The following is a 6,182-nucleotide window of genomic DNA, read 5'->3' as shown; positions in this document are numbered from 1 at the left end:
CGGTCTCTCCTGCCCGGGCTGGCTTTGAACCGCGATCCTCAGATCTCAGCCTCCTGAGTAGCTAGGATTACAGGCGTGAGCCACCAGCGCCCGGCTATGTGGTCTAAATTTTTGACTGTCATACCATATCCATTGTAGTCTGTTTCAGAAAGGTATTAAGGAGCAAGCTGGTTAAATTAATCTACATGAGCTGATTGCACTCTTTAATTTTCCCAGTATGCTTATTTGAAGTCTTGAGAAGGGCCAAGATATAATTTTTGTGCATCTTGGGATGTTCATTGAAAAGGTTATTGTATGCAAAGGATCAGTTGCTGTTTTGACTCTCAAAGTATCTTATCTAAAAATTATATTGTAAATTATATTCAATAATATACACATGCTGTATTATCACTAAATCAGGAATAAAATGAAAAAAGTGCACCTATGCAACACTTTAAACAATATTTCAGTATTGGTTTCACTTTGTTTACTCATATCCTACTTAGTTCTGAGAAGAGTTAAAGATAATTTGTATAACTATTATAAAAACAAACAAAATAAAGTTTATAACAATTTGAGGAAAATACGACAAACCAAAAAAAAGTAATAAAAAGGAGAGGATTGAAGTTTATATATAAAAAATGGCTAAAAGATTCTGTAATTGGATAGAGAAACCTACTAGCTTCCAAAAAAATAAGACAATGAAGGGAAATATATTTATACTAACAATATTAAACAAGATGTCAAGGACAAAGATTTAAAAGTGTTCTTTGAACATAAGTGATTTAAGGAAATTCTCTAATAGATACTAGATACCTAACTTATCAAAAGCCCTTTCCCTAAGGAGTGCTAAGTATCAACAACCTTTCACTGGGTAATGCTATAGTATGTTGTCACATCATTCTTTGTCTTTTCAATCCACATGAGTTATCATTTATTAATATTTTAAAGCACAGTGTATTCATTTTCTGTTGCTTCAGTTTTAAAAGCTGTTCCAGGCTCCATGGCTTAAAATAACCCAATTTTATTGTCCTACAGTTCTGCAGGTTCAAAGTACAAGTTAGGTCTCTTCTTGGCTAAAATGAAGGACAATTTCATAACTCTTTTGTGTATGTATGTGTGTGCGTATGTGTATACACCAGTCACTGGGATTTGAACTCAGGGTCTGGGGCTGTCCCTTTGCTTTTTCACTCAAGTCTAGCACTCTCCTCTTGAACCACTGTTCTACTTCTGGCTTTTGGTAATTAATTGAAGATAAGAGTCTCATACACTTTCCTTCCCTTGGCTGGTTTAGAACATTAATCCTCAGATCTCAGCTTCCTGAGTAGCTGGGATTACAGGAGTACACCACTGTTGCCCAGCACTGAGCTACATTTGTAGTACATGTTGTGGAGAACACAGGCAGCAAAGATGGCGCTGAGAGGGAGTTAAGTGGGCAGAGCCCAATTTACTGTAGGGCACATGGGCAGCAAATATGGCGCTGAGAGAGAGTAGAGTGGGCAGAGCCCAATTTACCTTACCTTCAGTGTGTAACCAGCCTGTGAAAGCTTAGGTGCATGATAGGGTGTGACCTTGACAGTGATTGGTTCCTCTTCCTCCCTACATGCTACCCACCCTTTTTGGCTTTAAAAAGGGCTGCTCTCTGTTAATAAACGAGTTTTCTTCCTGCTTGATTTGGCTCCAGGCTGTGTCTGATTGTCTCCCTGGCTGAGGGAGGCTGGGGAACTGGCAAGCGCCACACTTACCTTTCCTCGGTCCCAGTCGGTCTTTCGTGGGACGGAGGAAGACCCAACAGCAAGTAGTAAATGTTTGCCTTTCTATAGCTTGAATGTCAGCTTTTTCAGAATTTTATTTATAATACACGAGCATAAAATATACATTGGGGTGCTAGGTGTTGGTGGGTCACTGGTGCAAGATTGATATTTAAACTTTTTTTTTGTTGGTCATGGGGCTTGAACTCTGGGCTTGGGCGCTGTCCCTCAGCTCTTCAGCTCAAGATGAGCACTCTACTGCTTAAGCCACAGCACCACTTCCGGTTTTCTAGTGGTTTATTGGAGATAAGAGTCTCACGGACTTTTCCTGTCTGGGCTGGCTTTGAACTGCGATCCTCAGATCTTAGCCTCTTAAGTAGCTAGGATTACAGACGTGAGCCACCGGCACTGGGCTGGTATTTAAACTTATTTAGCAATTCTCCTAGGCACTTGATAGAATTCTATAAAACATGGAAAAGTGCCAGTGACTTGCACCTACAATTCTAGCTATTTGGGAGATGGAGGTTGCAAGGATCACAGTTTAAGGCCATATTACAGAAAAAGGTGATGAAACTGCATTGCAACCAATAGCTTGGTGTGGTGGAATGTGCCTGTTGTCCCAGCTATATAGGAGGCTGATACTGGAAGGGTTGTGGCTCTAGGCCAATATGGGCAAAAGGCTGTCATCTCAACAGAAAAAGCTGGGCATGTTGGCATGTGCCTGTCATTCTAGGTAAAGTAGGGAATGTGACTAGAAGGACCATAGTTCAGACTGGCCCAGACAAAAAGGTAGATCTGGCAGGGTACTCGTGGCTTTTGCCTTCAATCTTAGCTACTCAGGAGACTAAGATCTGAAGTTCCTGGTTTGAAACAAGCCCAGTCAGAAAAATCTGAGAGACTCTTGTCTTTATTTAACCAGCAAAAAAGGAAATCATGAAAGACAAGAGGGATTCTGAATAGTTACTTGAAAGGGATGTTTCTAATTAGGGGAATTGCTGAGAGCTGCTTGGTTCCAAGCACAAATGCATCAGGAGTTTCATGTTTTAAGAGCTCAGATTTCTGTGGAGTTTCAAGTTAGCATTTCCCTCTTTTCATGGATATCTTTTAGAATAAGAAAGAATAGGAAATGTAAAGAAGACCACATTTTCTTTTCAACTAGCAAGTAGTGGACAGTCCATGCATAAGGTAATATATCCTTCGGAAGAATTAATTATCAACATGGGTTTCTGGAATTGGGACAAGAAGGCCAGGGTTGTTGGTTATCAAGAGCTGGAAAAACACTTTCTAAGATGGTAGCCATCACCAGTGTATGTTTAGGGTGGTAGACAGGAGCTCACCATGTTTGGATTGGTTGAGACACAAATGGAATGAGGGAAATGAAGTTAAGCTAGGAATTTGTAGAAAGCTATTTTTGTATTGAGTGGGAAACAAAAGATTTTATATTAGAAAGATTCTAAGATATCTTTCATTATTTTTTAAGAATGAAAACTAAACAAGGTCAGATGCAAAACCTTGTCCCAAAGCTGTGTTCCAGCTTAGAGACAGTCTAGGCTGTAGACCTCACTTGTATCTTGGAAGTCACTGGTTCAGAGAAGACCACAACCTCAAAGTAGAATGATGAGAAGTAGATCTGCAGGAGACACCCACTATTACTAATATTATTATTGTAACCAGAAGAAACAAATGAGAAGAGATAAGCCCTCAATGGACTGATATGACTAGACTATAGGAGAATATTTTAACCAGATACTTCATGAAATAAGGGAAAAAATGAAGTAATTAATTAGCAAATGTATCAGTATAACTTACCATATGATATTAGAGGGAGAAAAAAATCTGCTACAGTTTTTATGAAATCTTATGCCAGAGAGGAAGAGAACCTCCTTTACCACATGAGCATTTCTTTTCTTTCTTTCTTTTTTCAAATTCTTTATTGTGATTAAGTGGTTACATAATTTCCCAAATTTCACAGTATTGTGGGATAGTGAAGCTTAGTTAAAGTCACAAACACATTCTAACTTTCATAGGACAAATTGTCTATCATAGTCTATAACAGTTACGAGTTGTATGAGCTTTGCAATACACTTATTTTTTCCACATTGGGTGATATGTACATTTCTTCTGCATAGCATCAGCTGTTCCCTCTTTCCCACTTGTTCCCTCCCTCCCATTGCTGCCATTGAGTTGCTTAGTTCATTTTGGTCAATGTCCAGTGCAATTGATGGATCCTGCTGTTGTATGTTTTTCCCTGATTTCCTCTAGTTCTGTGTCGTTCTCCTGGCTTCCCTCTGGTGTGCACATATATACCATACATGTGATCAGCAGTATGGGGGTTATTTAGTAGTGATTCGACCAGATGAGTGGAAGTCCTTTGTTTCTTAAGCACATGAACATTTCTTAAGAAATGCTTAGATGTATTTCCTATAGATGGTTATTTTTTCTCATTTTAAGTGTCCAGAAAGTGGATGACATATTGAGGCCAGCAAGGAAAGGACAGATATTGGTGGCAAGTTGTAAATCCCTACCAACAACAAAAACTGAGGAGACAGTGATTTAGGAAATTCTTTTTTTGTGTGTCAGTTCTGGGGCCCAAACTCAGGTCCTGGGTGCTCAAGGCTAGCATTCTATTACTTGAGCCTCAGCTTTTTCTGATAGTTTATTGGAGGTAAGAGTCTCGGACTTTTCTGACTGGGCTGGCTTTGAACTGTGATCCTCAGATTTTGGCCTCTTGAATAGCTCAGATTACAGGCATAAACCACCAGCACTTGGCAGGAAATGCTTTTTACTGTAGCTCAGACTAGATTTGTGTGTGTGTATGTGTGCACACGCATGTGTACATGTGTGCATGCGTGCGTGCATCCTGGATCTTGGATTCAGGACCTGGGCATTGAACATAAAGGTCTTGAGCAAAAAAGCTCAGGGACAGTGCCTAGGCTCTGAGTTCAAGCACTAGGTTAACAAACACACAAACAATATAACAGATTGTTCTGAAGATGTTTATACAAACATGTGCACCAAAAAATTAAATTAGATACTGTAAGCATACATAAAAATTGAAGTCAGCTGGGCGCTGGTGGCTCACCCCTGTAATCATAGCTACTGAGGAGGCTGAGATCTGAGGATCACGGTTCAAAGCCAGCCTGGGCAGGAACGTCTGTGAAACTCTTATCTCCAATAAACCACCAGAAAAACGGAAGTGGCACTATGGCTCAAGCAGTAGTGTGTTCACCTTGAGCTGCAGAGCGCAGGGATAGTGCCCAAGCCCAGAGTTCAAGCCCCACGACCGACAAAAAAAATGTGGCTTAGTTGTAAAGTGCTTGGCTAGCATTCATGAAGCCTTGGATTCAACTCCTCAGTACCACATAAAGCAAAGAAGCCAGAAGTGATGTTGTGGCTCTAGTGGTAGAGTGCTAGCCTTGAGCAAAAGAGGCTGAGGAACAGTGCACGGGCCCTGAGTTCAAGCCCCAGGACTGGACAAAAATAATTTGAAGTCAAAGATGAAAATATCCATAATTAATACTCAGTTGTTTTTTTTGGAATTCCAAGGCCAAATGAAGTCTTTGTCAGTACTTGATAACCATTGCATAAAAACACCTGTAATCATAAGGCGGTGACATGGATGGTAAATGGCATATGTCCCTCATAGTGGTTGTTGTTTCTATAATGCCTTAGGCTCCTGATCAAATGCTAATTCTTCCTATAATGGTGTGTTTCTGCTCAAACACGTCTACCTATAATCTCCAGCATGCCCACTCAATCAAGGAAAAGAGCCAGGATAGTGCATGCACAGGCCAAAGTGATCAGTGCAGGGCCCAGGGGAGGAGATATGGAAGAAGCCCAATATAACAAGTGCCATCTGAGAGGAATCTTTTTATTTTCTATGTGGGGCTCTTCCCAACAAACAGGCTCCCTACTTTCATGACTTTAAAATAAGTTTGAGATAAAACACCTTAAAGACTTTCCTGCCTTTTCATTCTTTAATAGGCAGAGAAAACAAACATGTTCCCCTGGAAAACATCTCATATATATATTTATATATATTTATTTATATATTTACATATATGTGTGTAAATGCAAATGAAATATATAAAGTATATAAGCTAAACAGCCTACAGGCATTAAGACCAAACACAAATGATGCCAAAAAGCAAATATAAGGAAACTCCTGTACTTTTCTTTATATTTCCCATGCACTTTACTTCTACTTGTTGGAAAAAAACTCATTTTTTCCCTAATGCTGACATGTCCCTAACTCTAACCCAAACCTGAACTCAAAAATTATCCCTAAGCCTAACCCTAATGTCCCAAGAATGCCATCAAGACAACAAACATACCTGTTTTCTTTCTTTGTTTAATTTTATTTTATTTGTGAAGATACTGTACAGAGGGGTTAAAATTACATGGGCAGGATAATGCATACATTTCTTACCAAGCATTGCAGCCTCCTCCTTT

This window comes from Dipodomys ordii, unplaced genomic scaffold (genome assembly GCF_000151885.1).
Source record: "Dipodomys ordii isolate 6190 unplaced genomic scaffold, Dord_2.0 Scaffold160, whole genome shotgun sequence".
Classification (NCBI taxonomy): Eukaryota; Metazoa; Chordata; class Mammalia; order Rodentia; family Heteromyidae; genus Dipodomys; species Dipodomys ordii.
Note: the sequence above shows the minus strand (reverse complement) of the source record.